This window comes from Mus musculus, chromosome 18 (genome assembly GCF_000001635.26).
Source record: "Mus musculus strain C57BL/6J chromosome 18, GRCm38.p6 C57BL/6J".
NCBI lineage: Eukaryota > Metazoa > Chordata > Mammalia > Rodentia > Muridae > Mus > Mus musculus.
The window spans coordinates 35,054,455-35,073,118 of NC_000084.6; the positions used below are offsets into that span (position 1 = coordinate 35,054,455).

The window sequence follows — 18,664 nt, forward strand, 5'->3', positions numbered from 1 at the left end:
TATAGAAGAGGCCCAGAGGTGTGCTTTGATGGTATTTGGAAGATGGTGGGACAGTCCCAGGGATGATCTCCCAGTTCCCCTCGGAGTGGACTCAATCAAACTCCTCTTGTCTAGGGCTTCTGGCCAATGCCCTTTCCTTTGCCTTCACCTGTCTGATGCTATGCTATGCATAGCACTGGAAGAAGGTTGAGGAGTGTAATGGCTAAGCTGTGGGCTTTGGTGCCTGGACAATTAGGACTCAAATCTTGGCTTTGACAGTTATTAGACTGAGCCCCCTGGCATCCTGAACTCTCATAGTGTATGGTTCTCACCAGGAAGGGAATCCCAATGCATCATCGACATGGGATGGAGCATGTTTCTTTGCCTAGTTGATTTTGTTTGAGGTTCTAGAGTGCTGTTCATGAGCTTACTATGTATGCATAGTATTATAGGTTACAGGGTTACAGGTATGCACCCCCATGCCTGTTTCACGGGGTGCTGGGGATAAATCCCAGGGCTGTGTGCATAGCACACAAGCACTATATTGAGCTTAATTCCCAGCCCTTACATTCCCCTTTACATTTACACATGCTGCATGTGAGAACACTCATACTATGGTGCACACATGGCAGTCAGAGGACAGGCTGTCAGTTCCCTCTTCCCACCTTATGGAAGTTCAGATTGTCAGGCTGGGTGCAAGGCAAGCATCCTCACCCACGGAGCGGTCCTGCTAGACCTTACAACAATGACAATGACAACAACAGGCAAGGTCTTGCCATGCAGCTAGCTCTGGCTATCTTTTTTTTTTTTTTTTCCTGAGACAGAGTTTCTCTGTGTAGCCCTGGCTGTCCTGGAACTCACTCTGTAGACCAGGCTGGCCTCAAACTCAGAAATCTGCCTGCCTCTGCCTCCCGAGTGCTGGGATTAAAGGTGTGTGCCACCACGGCCCAGCTCAGGCTATCTTGAAACTCTGGCACTCAAGAAATTTTCTTGCTCAGTCCCTTTGTGGCTGGCACTGCAGGCCTGTGTCGAGCTTAGCTAAGGATTTTGGAAACCAGACTCAGGTTCTCCATAAAAAGTGTATTTATTCTCTACCACACCTGGAGTTACCAGGAAGAGTTTTGATTTCTGATTCAAGTTCTTTAGTGCTTATAAGATTATCCACATCTGCCTTAGTTGGGGTCTCCATTGCTGTGAAGAGACACCATGACCAAGGCAACTCTTATAAGAGACAACATTTAATTGGGGCTGGCTTACCATTTCAGAGGTTCAGTCCATCATCATCAAGGTGGGAAGCATGGAGCTATCCAGGCGGGCATGGTGCAGGAGGAGCTGAGAGTTCGACATCTTGTTCCAAAGAAAAACAGGAGAAGACTGTCTCTCACATGGGTAGGAGGAGGGTCTCAAAGCCCACCCCCATAGTGACAAACATCCTCCAACAAGGCCATACCTCATAAGAGTGCCACTCCCTAGGCCAAGCATATTCAAACTACCACAATATCCAACCTGAGTCATTTTTCTGTCAGTGACATATTTTAAGCAATTTTCTGTTTCATAACTATCTTCTGTTTTATTATCACAAAAATATTCATAACCTCCTTTTGTTTTTGAGCCACAAACATCTGTATATACCAATATTCTTTTTTTTCCTTTTTTTTTAAGACTTATTTATTTTGTGTGTATGAGTACACTGTAGCTGTCTTCATGCACACCAGAAGAGGGCATCAGATCCCATTACAGATGGTTGTGAGCCACCATGTGGTTGCTGGGAATTGAACTCAGGACCTCTGGAGGAGCAGTTAGTGCTCTTAACCTCTGAGCCATCTCTCTAGCCCCTTTTTTTCATTTCTAATTTAAAGTACTTTTACTTTTGGGGGGGGCGGACATGGTGTCTCCCCCCCCCCCCCCGTGTGTGTGTGTGTGTGTGTGTGTGTGTGTATGTGTGTGTGTGTGTGTGTGTGTGTGTGTGTTCATCTGCCTGTTTTTCTCACTTTATAGGCCCAGATTTCTATTTAGCCCATGTGGGCCTTGAGCTTGCAGTGATCCTCCTGTCTCAGTGTTCCAGGCATGTGCTACCACACACCCAGTTTATTTGTTCAATTCCTGTTCTTTACTTTACTTTCTGTTTACCCTGAGTTTATCTTGCTGTGAGTTCCCCATCTGAATTTATTAAGATAGATTTTTGGCTTATTAATTTTTAATCTGTTTGTGTTTCTAAAACAAGCATATAAGCTTATACATCTCCTCTTCGAGCCTGAAGAGATTAAAAAAAAACAAAAAACAAAACAAAACAAAACAATGCCTGGTTCAGGAGAGGCACTCAGTAATAGCATCACAGTCTTTGTTGTCCGTATGCGTGTCCGGTATGAGGGGACTCCTCAGCATTTCCCAGCAATCATGGCCTCAGCTGTGACATCTGAGGACTTATTTATGGCTCTCAGTTCTCTTCCTCTTAGAGGCTCTTGAGGAGCCTCTGTCTAGCTTAAGAAAAGGCATAAAGAAGGCTGTGCTTGCTCCCATAATCTACTTAAGCCTCTTGGGATGGCTGACAAGGCCATAGGCCATTTGGGAAGTGTGCATTCTAACCTGCGGGCCACGGTTTGTCATATTTTCCAAAGATGGACACAATAATATCTCTCATCTTACTTGCTCTGGGAATTTGCTCTTCAGCCATTAAGGAACAGGCCATAATTCCTTCTTCCCAAGCTCTGTCAGGTTTATGACTCATATCACATTACACAGAGGTGAAGCTGAGGTCTTCTTCCCGTGAAAGCCATGCAGCTGGGGCTGGAGAGAAGGCTGCAGGTGGGCTGGGCTGCTCTTCCAGAGAACCTGGGTTCTATTTCCAGCACCACAAGGCAGCTCACAACTGTCTGTAACTCCAGTTCCAGGGACTCTGACACCCTCATACCAATGCACATAAAATAAAGTTAAAATAAATTATTTAAAAAAGAAAGAAAGAAAGGCCATGTAACTGTCAACATGACCACCGCCTGGCCTTTCTGTTTTTTTCAAGACAGGATTATTTCTGTCTAACCCCTGCTGTCCTGGATTCACGCTGCAGACCAGGCTGGCTTCAAACTCAGATCCACCTGCCTCTACCAAGAGGGAGGGATTAAAAGTATGGGATTAAGCTGGGTGGTGGTGGCGCACACCTTTAATCCCAGCACTTAGGAGGCAGAGGCAGGCAGATTTCTGAGTTTGAGGCCAGCCTGGTCTACAGAGTGAGTTCCAGGACAGCCAGGGCTATACAGAGAAACCCTGCCTCGGAAAAAAAAAAAAAAAAAAAAAAACAAAACTTTAACAAGGGCTGGGTTGTTCTTTCTAGGAAAGCCTGTACCATGTTTTGATTGTGGTGTGCTATCTCTCCCCTAAGCCTCCCCCCACCTAACTCCCTTCTAACGTCCATGCTTAAATGGATCATGCCTTTTATTATATAAACAGGAGGACTTGAACTCAGTCCCCACATGACACTAAAAAGGCTGGTCTTGGTGGTATGCATACCTGTAATCCCAGCATTGGGGAGGTAGAGACTGGAGGATCCCTGGGAGTTCTCTGGCCAGAGCCTAGTCACAAGCCATGACCTCAGGCCAGTGAAAGACTCTGTCTCAAAAAACAAGGTAGATATCTAGATAGCTCTTGAAGAACGACACCCAAGGCTGACCTCTACGATCCCCACATATACAAAAATGTAACTGATCTCTGTCTCTGTCTATATACATGCTTGTGTGTGTGATCTGCTGTAGTGGTGCACACCTTTAATCCCAGCACTCTGGAGGCAGAAGCAGGCACATCTCTGTGAGTTCAAAGCCAGCCTGAACAGAGTGAGTTCCAGGCCATCCAAGACTATACAGAGAAACCCTGAAAAAAAATCATTAAAAAGTTAAAAAGAAAATCCCCAATGTGTTTTTTGTCATAGTATTTATCACAGAAAGAAAGCTAGTCAAGGGCCTCTAGCATGCAGGCAGGCTGCTTTGTGGCCGCTGAAGAGTTGTTCTCCTCCACTTTCACCTCTAGTCCTGACCTCCTGCAGGCCACAGAGTCCATGGCCCCTTAACGTCATGTGCTTCCTCTTCTGCTTTGTGTGCTAGACCCACTGGCTATTCTGAAAGGCAGGCACAAAGCAAACCCATTCTCTTCTCTGCATTTTGATGACATCAATGACCACGCCATCATCATCATCACTGTTGTCATCATCGACCATTTCCTGCAGTATTGGGGACAACCTGGGGCTTCCTGCTGACCTTTCCCCTCCATCCCTATTATGAAATGATCTCACTAAATTGCCTAGGTTAGCCGTGAACTCACTTTTTTCTGGCCTTTCTTTTTTCTTTTCTTTCTTATTTATTTATTGGTATTGGGTTTTTGTTTTTGTTTTTTGTTTGTTTTTGTTGTTGTTGTTGTTTTTCAAGACAGGGATTCTTTGCATAGCCCTGTCTATCCTGGAACTCACTCTGTAGACAAGGCTGGCCTCCTGCATGTTGGGATTCAAGACAGTAGCCTTGATCTCCAGATCTTCCTTCCTCCACCTCCAGGTAGGTAAGGGATTGCAGGCATTAGAAGCATGCATTACCTACCACGCCTGGTAGCCAGGTAGGTCTTGAACTTTTGATCCTCCTGCCTCAACCTCCTGGGTAACTGGACTTTCAGGGTCTTGCCTCAGGCCTGGCTTGCATTACTTATTTTTATGTTATCTCCCATGCAATTCAGTTCCTACATAGCAACTGTTACTACAATTTCCCATTTGCTTTTCTAGTACTGGGCCAATATTGACTTTCTGGATTGCTAATTTTGGGGTAACTTCATCTCCTTTTCTTCCTCCAGTCCTTCCAACATGTCTGTTCCCAATCTCTCGAATTACGTCCGCTCTACTATAGTGATACCCAGGGCAGCTTCTGAGTTTTCTTGGTTACTAGCTTACTGGGCCGTAGCGGACTTCTCATGGTCTGACCTTTATTGACCTCCAACCTCCATCTCCCATCCTTCTCCGTCTTGCTCACGTTACTGCATCCACACTTGTCTCCTTTCTATTCCACAGATGACTATATACACCTTTCCTGCCCTGGAGGTCTGCGCACCTGCCGCTCCCAGTGCTTAGGATGCTTCTCTGTGATGCTTGGTGAAGTCTGCTCCTTCTCATGTCTTAGGTCTCAGCACAAATGTGAGCTGTGCTAAGCATCTCTCCCTTATGTCCAGCAGAGGCTTTCCACACTCAGGTTCTCGGCTCACCCTGTGTCATTGTCCTCTGCTTCTTGTCCCCTCAGATGCAGCGCCTGGTGCAAAGCTAGTAGGTACTATATATGTTTGAGAGAATAAATGATAGAAAGAACGGCATGCAGGTGTCCCTCAGTCCTCAGATGGACCTGACACCTACTGAGATGTTTGATATTGAAGACCACCAAGGGAGTGACGTTTCTGCCTCTCTGAAGGCATGACTGCCAGTATTGGGTTCTGAGCTCCTTGTGTGCCTGCAGACAGGCCCCTCCTGGGCAGTGGGTGACCTCCCTGTGGCTCTGCTCTGTCTCCTGGCACTTCCTAGTTAGCCTCATCCTGGCCATGGTTGCAGCAGGCTGCAGGCCATTAGTGATTAAAAGTGCAACCCTGCCCAGGGCCAGTATCAATTAGGCTACACGCCCACCATGTGGGCAGCTCATTAATTCTAACGAGCCCGCACTTACCTCACAAAAGCCAGGCTTTCTCCACATGCGTGCTGGATCTGATAACTACAAAGAAAACCAATGAGACTATTATAAAGTTAATTTTTACTGATCATCACATCCTTATCACATAAAAACAGAAAATGCCTGTTATATAAATACTGAGTCCAAATTATTGCTGTAATAATAAGCTTAACCCAAAAAGACAGTGAAATGTATAGTGTAATGGATATGACTGTAAAGAGATATTATATTCCTCTTTCATGACATTGTGAACAAAATAAAGGATGGGGCCTCATTTGAAACAAAGCAAAACAAGAATGTGTTTTATTTCTGAAGAATTGATAGGCAGGCAGGGTGAAGACTGAGGGGCTAAAGATATAGCATCAGGAGACACTGGGTTCAGTCTCCTACAGACACACAGACACACAGATACAAACAGACACATACACACACACACACAGAGAAAGACATACAGAGAGAGAGAGAGAGAGGGAGAGAGAGAGAGAGAGAGTTAGGAATAGAATTCCCAGCAACACTTTTGAGAGCTGGCCGACCTCAGCTCACAGGAGAAAGAAATGCAGCCCAAAGCAACCCACTATGGACTGGTTGCTGACTCACCGAGGCCATTATGTAGGATCTGAGCCTCTTGTAAATAATGGGAATCAGGCCTAGTAATACATAGGCCTGACATTCCAGCCTCTCAGCAGACTGAGGTGGGAGGGTTAGCAGGTAGAGCTGGACGCTGCCTCTCCTCAGACACCTCAGACAGGAGTCATGTTTCCATTGCTGTCTCCCAGGTCCTCTACTTTGGGCTGGCTAAGCCTCAGCCACTTCTGCGTAAACATTACGCTAGCCCTCTGCTAAGTGCCCTGTCTTTCCCATACCTGTCAGAACTCTCTACCACTGTTAAAGCAGGCTATGGGAGTGCACTTGGGAGATGGAAACAGGGAGATATGAGTTCAAGGTCAGTCTTGGCTTCCTTGTAAGTCTGAGGCCAGTCAGAGGCCCTGTCTTAAAAACCATTACTAACTTGGTCCAAAATCAATACCAAAAGACCTCTCCAGGGTCTTTTCTAGATGTCCCAAACCGGAAAATACTGCATTCTGCATTTCTTGCTATTCTGATACCTGGATCATATCTATCTGTCTGTCTCTTTGTCTGTCCGTCTCTCTCTCTCTCTCTCTCTCTGTGTTTCTGTTTTTTGTTTTTTGTTTTTTTTGAGATCAGGTTTCAATGTGTAGCCCTGGCTGTCCTGGACTATCCTGAACTTATCTTGTAGAACAGGCTGGCCTTGACTCAGAGATCTATCTGCCTCTGTGTCCTGAGTGAATTAAATTCATGAGCCTTCACACCTGACTTTGAATCATGATTTTCTAACATATAATATAATATAATATAATATAATATAATATAATATAATCGTGTGTGTATTTTGTGAAGATATTTTCTTAATTATTCACTTTATTCTAAGAGTATTAGTAATTAAAATGAAAATATATTGCCACATGACTTTCAGTAACTCTCTGTAGAAGAGAGTGGTAAAACTCCTTGGAGACAGTTTGGTTATGTGACCTGTTTGGTCAGTGATGAGAGCAGATGCTATAGGCACCGTTGTCATGAGGAGCCCACCAGAGTTGACCACTCAGACACAGTTTATAATCAACTGAAAGTTTGTATTCCAGACAGCTGGGACTACACTCAGGTATTTGGTTTGGGGGTTTTTTGTTTGTTTGGTTTTTGGTTTTTGGTTTTTCGAGACAGGGGTTCTCTGTATAGCCCTTGCTGTCCTGGAACTCACTTTGTAGACCAGGCTGTCCTCGAACTCAGAAATCCGCCTGCCTCTGCCTCCCAAGTGCTGGGGTTAAAGGCGTGTGCCACCACACCCGGCTAGGTATTTGGAACCTAAGTGTTTAGGGTAAGGTTTTTTGTTCATATTATTTGGTTTGGTTTTTTGTTTTTCAAGATAGGGGTTCTTTGTGTAGCTCTGGTTGTCCTGGAACTCACTCTGTAAACAAGGCTGGTCTACAAATAAGAGATCTGCTTGCCTCTGCCTCCTGAGTACTGGGATTGAAGGTGTGCACCACCACTACCTGGCAGGGTTAATGGGTTTTTTTTTTTTTTTTCTTTTTGAGACAGGGTTTCTCTGTATAGCCCTGGCTGTCCTGGAACTCACTTTGTAGACCAGGCTGGCCTCGAACTCAGAAATCTGCCTGCCTCTGCCTCCCGAGTGCTGACTACTTTTTCTCATGCTTCACACTGAAAGCAGAATCTGTCCTTCTCACAGGTGTGCACTCATCTTTCTTGTGTCTATTCTACTCACCTGTCTATATGTATTCACATGACCTCTTCCTGTCTCTGCTCTTATCCATATACATCTGCTACATGAAACATGCTCAAGGGGCTGGTGAGATGGTTCAGCGGGTAAGAGCACCAACTGCTCTTCTGATGGTCCTGAGTTCAAATTTCAGAAACCACATGGTGGCTCACAACCACCCATAATGAGTTCTGACGCCCTCTTCTGATGCGTCTGAAGTCAGCTACAGTGTACCTATGTATAATAATAAATGAAGCTTTGGACTGGAGCAAGCTGGGACTGAGCAAGCGGGGTCTACTGGAGCAAGCAGGGTTGACTTGAGAGAGCAGAGGCCCTAAAAAAAATCAATTCCCAACAACCAGATGAAGGCTCACAACTATCTATACAGCTGCAGTATGTACTCATATATGTAAAATAAATAAATAAATCTTAAAAAAGAAAAAAAGAAACATGAGAGTAGCCAGGAATGTTGGTGTACACCTGTGTCCCAGAATTCAGGAGGCAGGAGCAGGAGGATCAAGAGTTCCAAGTCACCCTTGGCAATATAGTGAATTCTAGGCCAGCCTGAGCTACATTAGACCTCATCTCAAAAACAAAACAAAACAAAACAAAACAAAACCCAAAACAGAGCATACACGTTGTCTTTAAAACACAAATGCCTTTAATCCTACCACTGGGGAGGCAAAGGCAGATGGGATCTCTGTGAGTTCAAGGCCAGCCTGGTCTGCATAGTAAGTTCTAAGACAGCCAGAGCTACATTGTAAGAGCTTGTCTCAACAGAAAAAGACCTCACAAGTTACCCTCCCATCATCCAATGTCCCCTGCTATGGCCAACTCTTATTTTCTGTTGCCTTTCATGTCAAACTCCTTGAGAGGACTTTACAGTTGTTCCCTTCATTCCTCCCTCATGTCCTTTCTATAGCCTCTCCATTTGGGCTCCCATTCCTTGCACCCCACTTAATGGATCATGGAAACATCACCATTGGCCACTATGCTGCCAGGTTCAGAAGCCACATCCCAGCCTGCTTGACTGTTGCTTCCTCTTTGACATGAATTGCTGTGGCTTCTAGACACCATAGTCTGCTGGTTTTCTGCCTTGTATATCAGTCACTTCCCTATGCTGGTTCCTCTCCCGATAAACCACATTGGAAGGCAGCTGTGCTGACCACTCTACCATCACTGCTACACCTCAGACCTCAAAGGCTCTGCTTAGTCCCTTCCCCTCTTCTACCGATTCCCAGTTCCACATTATTCTTTGTTTTCATTACAGAAGAAGAACTAGCTACATATGTGGTAGGCAAGTGCTCTGAGACTCCTTACATCTTCAGTCTTTTCTTTTAAAAAAATTATATAGCTCTTTGTATAGCTCATGCTGGCAGGAGGATTTTGTTCAAGACCATCTTTATTTATATAATACATTTAAGATCTGCCTAGCTCGCATAAGATCGAGTCTCTTTAAAAGGACAGAGTGGTATAAAACTTGATATAGAATTTTGTAAGTTTCATCCTGGTCTGAGCTACATAGTGAGCTAGTTCCCCTACCCACATCTCAAAGAGAAAAAGGATAATATGGCCGTCAAGATTGCTCAGTGGATAGAGGTACTTGCAGCCAAGCCTTATAACCAGGCTTCAATCCCTGAGGGCTACACGGTGAAGGGAGAGTACGCCCAACAGCTGTCCTCCTTTGCTGCTTCAGCAAAGCATTTGAGGCCTGGTAAGATGGCTCAGTGTGTACAGATGCATGCTGCCAAGCCTGACAACCTGTGTCCAATCCCTGGAAGCTACACAGAGAAAGGAACAACCTGACTCCCATAAATTGTCCTCTGATCTCTACTGGTACACATGTCCACACAAATACATATCAACACGCAGTAAATATAAACACACAAATAAAGAAACGTCTTAGGGTTTTATTGCTGTGAAGAGACATCATGACCAAGGCAACTCTTGCAAAGGAAAACATCTGATTGGGGCTGGCTCACAGGTTCAGAAGTTCAGTTCATTATCATCATGGCAAGAAGCATAGCTGCCTGCAGGCAGATATGGTGCTGAAGAAAGAGCTGAGAGTTCTACATCTTGATCTCTTGGCAGCTGAAGGGGACTGTGTGTCACACTGGGCATAGCTTAAGCATGGGAGACCTCAAAGCCAGTCTCCACAGTGACATGCTTCCTCCACACCTACAAGACCAAATCTACTCCAATCAGACTACACCTCTTAAAAGAGCCACTCCCTATGGCCAAGCATTCATACATCTGAGTGTCTGGGGGCCATTTCTATTCAAACTATTATAATAAACAGGCAAACAAATAAATAAATATAATAAAATCCTCACAAAATATCTAACCAAAAAAAGAGGAAGAAGAGGAGAAGAAGGAGGAAGGGAAGGGTTGGGGCTGGGATGAAGTCTTAGTGTATAAGAGAACTTGCTTTCCAAAGATCTGAGTTTGAATCTCCAGAGCTCACATAAAAAACCTAGCATAGCTGCATATGCCTGTATTCCCAGCATTGGGGTGATGAAAACAGGCAGATCCTACTGACCACTTAGACTAGCCGAAATAGCAAGCTTTCAGGTTCAGTGAGAGACCCTGCCTCGAGGAGACAGTGACGAGAGCAATACAGGATGCCCTCACTCTTGCTCTGGCTTCCTTATCAGCTCGCACGAACACACACAGAGGAGGATTTTATTTTGACTCGAAGTTCCAGGGTTCAGACCATCATAAAGATGGAAGTCATGGCAGCAGGAGCTTGAGTCAGCCAGCCACATTGCATCTGCAGTTAGGAAGCACTGAGAAAATGAATGTTCATCTCCTCTTTATTCAGCCCAGAACCTCAGCTCTTGGAATGGTGATCCATGGAAAACCCAGGGTGGGTTTCCCCACCTCAGTCAGCCTCATCTAAAAAACCCCTCACAGAAACAATTAGTAGATCCTCTTAAATTGACAATCAATTTTAACTGGAATAAGCCTATCACTTAAAATATTTTGTTGTTGAGATAAGGTTTCATTTTGGGAATCCAGATGGCCTGGAACTCACCATGTAGACCCTGGTAGCCTTTAAAAGTAACTTTTATTTTGTCAGACGAAATTGCCATCTCTGAGACTTACTGCTGAACACACACTTTCCAGCTCTTTCTGATCTCTGGTTGACTGATTCAACTCAGCTGTTCTGACTCAAACTCCTCTCCAAGCTGAGTCAACCTGGTTTCTCTCCATTTTGCCAGAATTGTTCTGTTTGGCCTCAAACTAACTCTGACAACCTGTTCTAATCCTATGGCTCCTGGTTCCAACGGCCTCCTTGACCTGCAGTGACCTGCATGAACTCACAAACTCCACTGCACTGCACTGCACTGCATTGCACTCAGCGCACTGCCTCCCAAGTGACTGACCCTCCCCGCGCTGCTCTTTCCTGGTCTGTTCCCCTGAGAGTTGGGTGTAGCCTTTCTCTGACTCATTCTGTCAGGTCTTTCTTTGATTCGTCACTTTGTCTGCCTCTCAATGAAAAGTCACTTTCAAACACAGCTGCTCCCTTCTACAAACTAACTTTATCTCAAAGGCGTGTCTGCATTCCAGCTAGATCGCATGGACTTAGATCTTTGGATGTGATCCATTGCCAAAGCAGCCTTGTTGCTGAATTAAAATTCCTCTACACATGCCTTAAATTCATAGAGATCTGTCTGCCCCTGCTTCTTACATGCTGGAATTAAATTTGTGTGCCACCAGGCCTGGCTTGTTTTGTTAGTGTTAACTCTGTTTGTTTGTTTGTTTGTTTGTTTGTTTGTTTGTTTGTTTGTTTTGAGACAGGGTTTCTCTGTGTAGTCCTGGCTGTCCTGGAACTCACTCTGTAGACCAGGCTGGCCTCAAACTCAGAAATCCGCCTACCTCTGCCTCCCAAGTGCTGGGATTAAAGCCCGGCTGTTAATGTTAATTTTTAATTTTAATTTAAATATCTCTTTATGTGTGTGCTTTGCCTATATGTATGTTTGAGGACTAAGGAGCCTAAAAGAGGGCATCAGATCTCCTGGAACTGGAGTTACAAACAGTTGTGAACCACCATGGGGGTGCTAGGAATTGATCTTGGATCCTCTGGAAGAGTAGCTAGTGCTCTTAACAACTGAGCCATCTTTCTAGCACATCTTTTTGGGACTTTTTTTTTTTTTTCCTTTTTGCTTGTTTGTTTTGAAACAGCATTTCACTATGTAGACCAGGCTGGCCTACAGCTCACAGAAATCTACCTCCCTCTGTCTCTTGGGTGCTGGGATTAAAGTCCTATACCAGTCAAGTGTGGTGGCACACACCACTAGTCCTAGCACTTTGGAGGCAGAGTCAGAGAAATCTCTGAGTTCGAGGCCAGCCTGGTCTACATAGTGAGTTACAGGATAGCCAAGGCTACACAGAGAAACCCTGTCTCAAAATACAAGAGAGAGAGGGGGGGAGAGAGAGAGGGAGAGAGAACAAGAGATCCTACACCACTAAGTGCTGCAAAAGAAAATTTTTATTCCATTATTTTATTGTATAAGGGGACACACAAACCACTGTTAGCGGACATCTTGCAAGGGTAAGTTCTTTCCTTTCACCACACTGCCTCGGGTGTGGAGCTCAGGTGGTCAGGCAAGCACCATTACTCACTAGGCCATTTCCTTGGCCTGAAGATATAGATCTTTAAGCCATCCCCTTCTCCTCTTTGTTCTTATAGGCTCATATCCATCTGATAATGCAAAATACACTCAGTCCAACTTCAAGAAGCCCCTCCCCCCATAGTTTCATCATCATTTAAAAATATAAGTGTAACCTGGTGTGGTTGTTCATGTCTTTAATCCCAGCACTCAGGAGGCGGAGGCAGAAGATTTCTGTGAGAGGCCGAATGAATAAACGACATGGTTTCGATATTTAATGGCACAGAACAAACATTCCCTTCCCAAAAGGGAGGAATGGACAGCACAGCAGGTAAAGACAGGATCAAAGAGAGACTGACACCCAGAGGGCAGACATGTCTCCCCAGATCTGCTGCCTGCAGCACACAGACTCTGTCTTGAGCTAGCTCTAAACTATGCTCTCCTTGGCAAGGGGCAAGGTTCTCATGGTCCCGACATCTCCACCATCATAAGATTCCCTTTGCAACTTAAGCTCTGTATTCAAAGTTTCATGCAGTGGCCTCTCAGGGCCACGTGGAAGGAACTCTGACCCTGCTGCACACACTGCCTGGCCTCCACAGCTATGAGCTAAAACTCCATGATCTCCTCAATCAGGTATCCTTCATGCCAGCAAATCTGGTACCACATGGATGACATTGCCGAGTTCTGTAATCACCTTGAGCCACAAGGTCTTGTCCTTTAGAGGGAGATACTGAAGTCTGAGTAATTCCCTGGGTTCTCTCTATATACATTTGAAATAAAATGCTGCTGTGGTATGGCAGAAAACCTAGGTAGCCAGTTCCTGCCAAACACTGCCTGACTTTGCTCTCTCCCCGTTTGCAGTGCTGTAGTACACACATATGAACAGGCCCAGAAGACAGGCGCTGTTGGGGTGGGGCAAGGAGTATAGGGAGAAGGCCTCTAAGGACCAGAGCTTGGAGAGCGGCTTAGTGACTTCTAAGTTTGGCTTGGGACTGGATAAGGGCAACCTGTGATTCTACTAGTAAGGCCCAAAAGCCCTATAATTTGGTCTTTTGCCAGAGACAAGCCAAGGGAGTGACAGTATGCATAATCAAGAACACAGGTAAATATTTGGGAGACCAAGAGTCAGGGTACGAGGCTAGACATCGACACAGATGCGAGGGTCTTGAGAGAATCATGCAGGACACATTGACAATAGAAACCTGTAGGGCCTTGGATTCCAGCCTCCTACATAGGTAGAGAAACCAGGGTACAGGTAGGGAAGTGACCTTCTCAAGGTCTCACAGAAGTGAGTGCTACAGCTGCCACATGAGTACAGGGGAGAGAGAGAGAGAGAGAGAGAGAGAGAGAGAGAGAGAGAGAGAGAGAGTCATGCTGTGCTTGACTGCTTGTGAGAGGTGGGTGTGGGAGCTGAGTATCCCTGGAAAATGAAGGTGGCACCCTCAGTGGCCGGGATGGATTTGTGTTCATTCCAGTCACACACAGCCCACCTTCAAACGCGTAAGGGTGTTCCTCAAACCCTCTGGGCACAGCATCGTCGCCTGCGATTTTCCTCTGATGATATCTTGTTTTGCCAACTAAATTAAGACTATGACAGAGAACAGAGACTACCTCTAGCAGTTTAGTTCAATTAAGATTTCACATCAACAAATTAAAATGCATCCTCACCGGCTGCGGAGTAAATCTGCCTGCGTTTAGGAGGAGGCTCTGACATTTGCTGTTCAGGCACCTAGAGGATACTAGCTGAGTGTCAAAGAGGACTCACCCTTGTGGGGGCCCGTTTGAGGATTCAGAGTCAGGATTTGCAATCCATAAGGTTACACAGCCTTGGGGCCATGGCTTCTCAAGCATGAATGTGAGCCTTTGGCAATCTTCTGGCCCTTGGTAAAACAACAATAACGTCATTACGTTCTCCATGAGAAAATGGTTAATTCAAAGTAAAGAAGCATAGAAAATACTTTTGAGTGTTTAATTTGTCAATCATTCTTCACGAGGCTAAGGATGCAGCAGTGAACAAAACTGACACACTCCCCACTCTCCCACAGCTTTACTTTATGGGGGAGAGACAGGCGATAAACAAGACAAATGAGTAAAATATGCAGTAAGTTAGAGGCAATGAGAGCACTGGAGGATAGCAATGCAGGGACCGAGGGCGGGAGTGTGCGGGGCGGGGGAGTCTGTGCCTTTAAATAGGGTATCTGGGGAAGACCTTGATGAGAAGGTGACAACCCAGTCAGGGCCTGGAGAGGGGAACTGGGGAGCCATGGGAGGGGGTGCTCTGAGCAGAGGAATGCTGGGAGGGAAGGTGAGCTTGGCCCTGTGGAAGGAGGAGGCCATTTGGCTGGAGCTGAGTGAACTCAAGGGAGAGGTGAGGCAGGGAGAGGGAAGGGGCAAGAGGATGAAGACTGTTCATTCTGAGTGAGCAGGGAGCTTGCTCCTGCAGCCTTTGATGCACTGAAGAAACACTCTTAGCAGGGTGGCTGTAGCTGCCCTGGTGGCTGAGAAGACACAGGAGGGACAGTAGTTTTTCTTGCTGCTGTGACCAGATTCATGAGAACAACAACCTAGAGAAAGGAAGGTTTGTTTTGTGTGATAATCTCAGGGAATTCCATCCATCATGGCGGGGCCAGCTTGATGGCAGGAGCACGCGGCAGGCAAGTTACTCCCAGCCTGCACTCAGGAAGCAGACTGCTAACACTGATGACTTCCTTCTCCTCTGTTTCCTGAGGCTGGGATTAACTTCATCATGGCATTGCAAACTTTGAGGGTCTGCCTCCCGTCCTCACTAATGTTGCTCTGGAATCACCCAGAGGCATGTAAAATAAAGGAGTGAATAAAGAGGTATACAAAATAAATGGATAAAGAAACGTTCAAAATTAATAATATCATAGAAAGTCCACCGTGTAAGAAGATCAGTACCCCTTTGGGATCCTTGGCTCCCCAGCCCCATGGACCTGACAACAGCTCCAATAAGCAGAATTTCCCTCTGTAATTGGTGGGTGATCTATTCTTTCAAAGATGACAGGTAAAGGATGTTTCTCTCCACCCAGCCTGATAGGATAGGGTGTCTCGAGGACAGGTGCTGTGTCCATAGCCTGCACGAATGGATCAGCACACAGGCAACACTCCAAAAATAGTTGTTTAAAAAATGTTGATAAGGTTTTTCTTTCTTAGCTTCTCTCTCTCTCTCTCTCTCTCTCTCTCTCTCTCTCTCTCTCTCTTTTCCCTCCCTCCCTCCCTCCCTCCTTTCCTCCTCCCCGCTCCCTTTTTCTTCTCCTCAAGACAAGGTTTCTCTATGGAGCCCTGGCTGTCCTGGGACTTTTTGTTGCTGTTGTGCTGTTTTGTTTTTCCTGAGATGAGGTCTCATGTATCCCAGTCTGACCTCAAAGTTGCTGTCAAGGATGGAGGCTGACCTTGAACTCTGAGCCTCTGTCCTCAAACCTCCCAAGTGTTGGATCATGTGGGGTGTGGGATCTTATGGGTTCTGGAGATCAGACCCAGAGCTTTATGAGGGCCAGGTAAGTGCTCTACCAACCCAGCTTCGCCCAGCCCCTGATAATGTTCTGGACATGGAAGCACTGGAGTGACTCAGAGAGATTGAGTTTCGTTCTCTTGTCGGTTCTGTCTTCCCTGTTGGTGCTTTTCTTCTTCTGTAAGGCTGGCCATGAATGGGGTCTGTGCCTCCTGCTCCTACCATTTGAACTGGATGTCTAGATGCTTTTTATTTCTGTCTCAGAAAAACCTAGCAGCAAAATAAAATTATTTTTTTTTACTTTTGTAATGCTCATTGATTTTTCTCTCATGGACTGTCAGCTTTCCTACTGTCTGAGCCCAGGCAGTTAATGCCAGTTCCCAGCAAGGATTAAAACGCCGCACCCAAAGAGGCCCTGGACCTCCCACTACTTCAAACTTGTATTTAACCTGCCTGGTAATTTGCATAGATCTACATATGTTATGCAATCAGCCTGCTCCCTTTTCACATTTAAGCCTAAAATAAATTCGCTTTATGATGTTTCCCTTATCTGCTGCCTTCTCCATTTCTTTCTGGTCCTGAGAGTTAGATTTTATTCTACTTTTTTTTGTAAAAGGAATCGATGAAAGGTACACAAGGAAGAGGGAGACTGGGGAACATAATGGTGCTGATGTCATAGGTAATCTCCTATATTCATCCACAAGCTACTTATTGGGCACCTACTGTGTACTGGGCCCCAAACCAAGAGCTGGGAGCCGAGAGTGAGCAAACTAAACAGAGCTCTCACATACAGCTCTCACTGTAGTGAGGAAAACACAGAACAAATACAGGAAAAGATGAGCTCTAATGCCAAATAAATGTTGTAAGGGAAACAGTTACTTGAAGAACATTTTTGTTTTGTTTTATTTTGTTTTATTTTTTTCTCGAGACAGAGCCCTACTCTGTAGCCCAGGATGAACTTGAATCCATGGCAATCCTCCTGCCTCAGCCTCCCAGGTGCTGAGATTAGAGGTACAAGCCACCATGCCTGGATGGAGACTAATTTGGATTGAGGATCTGCACAGTCTCTCTGAGAAATGACATTTGGGCTGACACCTAGGTGACTCTTCCAGACGGTGAGAGTGGCAAAGGTGCCTTGAATGAGACCAGGCTCAGAGGGTTGGGGACCAGAAAGCCAGTGTGCCACCGAGGATGCTTGCAATGGAAAGAAAGTGAAGTCTAAATTTAAAATGGTAAGATGAGAAAGAGTTCTCTTACTTCACATAAAGAAGTCCAGGGAGGAGCTGGAGAGAAGGCTCTGGTGGCAAAATGCATAGGGCACAAACATGAGGATCTGAGTTTGGAGGCTTAGCACCAGAAAGGAATGGGCCCAATGCTCAGGTTAGGGAGACGAACACAGGAGGGGCTTCGGTACACACTCACTAACTAGTGTAGCTAAATCAGTGTGCTCCAGGCTCAGTGAGAGGTCTTGTCTCAAAAAAGAAGAGAGAGAGTGATCTAGGGAGACACCTGGATCCCTGGATTTCCCATGTGACTGTGTGCTTGTGCGTACACAAACACATTCCCATCCGCAACCCAACCTGCACACAAAGGAGCCTAGGGATATAGAGACAGGGTTCTAAGGTTGTTAAATTTTGCAAATCAACAACATCAAAGATGCACAGTAATAACAAGTGAGAAAGAAACAAGACAGTGCTCAGCACACCCACTCCCAAGCTGGACCCTGGAGGAAGGAACGCTGGCCAATCCTGTGTATGAGCTGGGCAACAGAAAAGCTAAGCATCACTGAAGAGCCACCGCTCCCTCCTTCTGATAAAAAAAAAAAGTCAGGCTTCTGAGAGCAAACACCAGGCTTCACAACTGAAGTGGGAAAGGACTGGCCCAAGTTCAGGTCAAAACTGGCTCTGGAAGTCACCGTGGCTACACCATCAGCAGGAGGTCACAGAGATGGAGCTGAGAGATTACAGGATTAATTTTTAGGTTCTTTGAAATGTGCTCTTTCAAAACTGCCTAACTTTCCAGAGACTTCACCTGATTTGCACCAGAAACTCGCTCTAACACTCCCATGAAGAACTCATCCCACGCCTGGGTATGGAGTTACGGGAAACTGCTCAGCAGCCAGCATTAGACACCAAACATCAGCTGAGAACACTGGCTAGATTGATTCTCCTTTAAGTCTCAGCTTCAATGTCTATAACATGACACAAGTGATCCCAGCACTAGGGAGGTGGAGGCAGGAGGATTATGAGTTCAAGGTTATCCTCGGCTACACAGTGAGTTTGAGGCCAGTCTGGACTATGTAAGACCCTGTTTTTGTTTTGTTTTGGTTTGGTTTGGTTTGTTTTGTTTTGGTTTGGTTTGGTTTGGTTTGGTTTGGTTTGGTTTGGTTTGGTTTGGTTTGGTTTGGTTTTTAAGAGAGAGACACACACACATACAATAACATTGTTTTCCTTGCTAGCCATTCAGGGGTATTGAAAGCATCAAAGGAGAGGACATCTGAATGTCTCTAGAAAACTATGACACAGGCCAGAGTTGTTATTGTTGCTATTGCGGTTCTTCATGAGAAGCAGAGGAATTCTCAGATATAGACACAATGCATACTCACACATTCTCAGACATAAACATA

General features: G+C 45.5%; 1 long non-coding RNA gene across 1 annotated transcript in view; it reads right to left on the reverse strand.

The window, feature by feature from the left end:
• Positions 1 to 5,390: 5,390 nt before the first annotated feature.
• Gm3587 overlaps positions 5,391 to 18,664 on the reverse strand; it is a 28,099-nt gene continuing 14,825 nt past the window's right edge. The window contains exons 2-3 of the long non-coding RNA XR_001782428.2: positions 14,332 to 15,130; positions 5,391 to 5,702 (exon numbers count right to left, since the gene is read on the reverse strand). This is a non-coding gene — a long non-coding RNA (predicted gene 3587). The remainder of the gene's footprint in view (positions 5,703 to 14,331; positions 15,131 to 18,664) is intronic.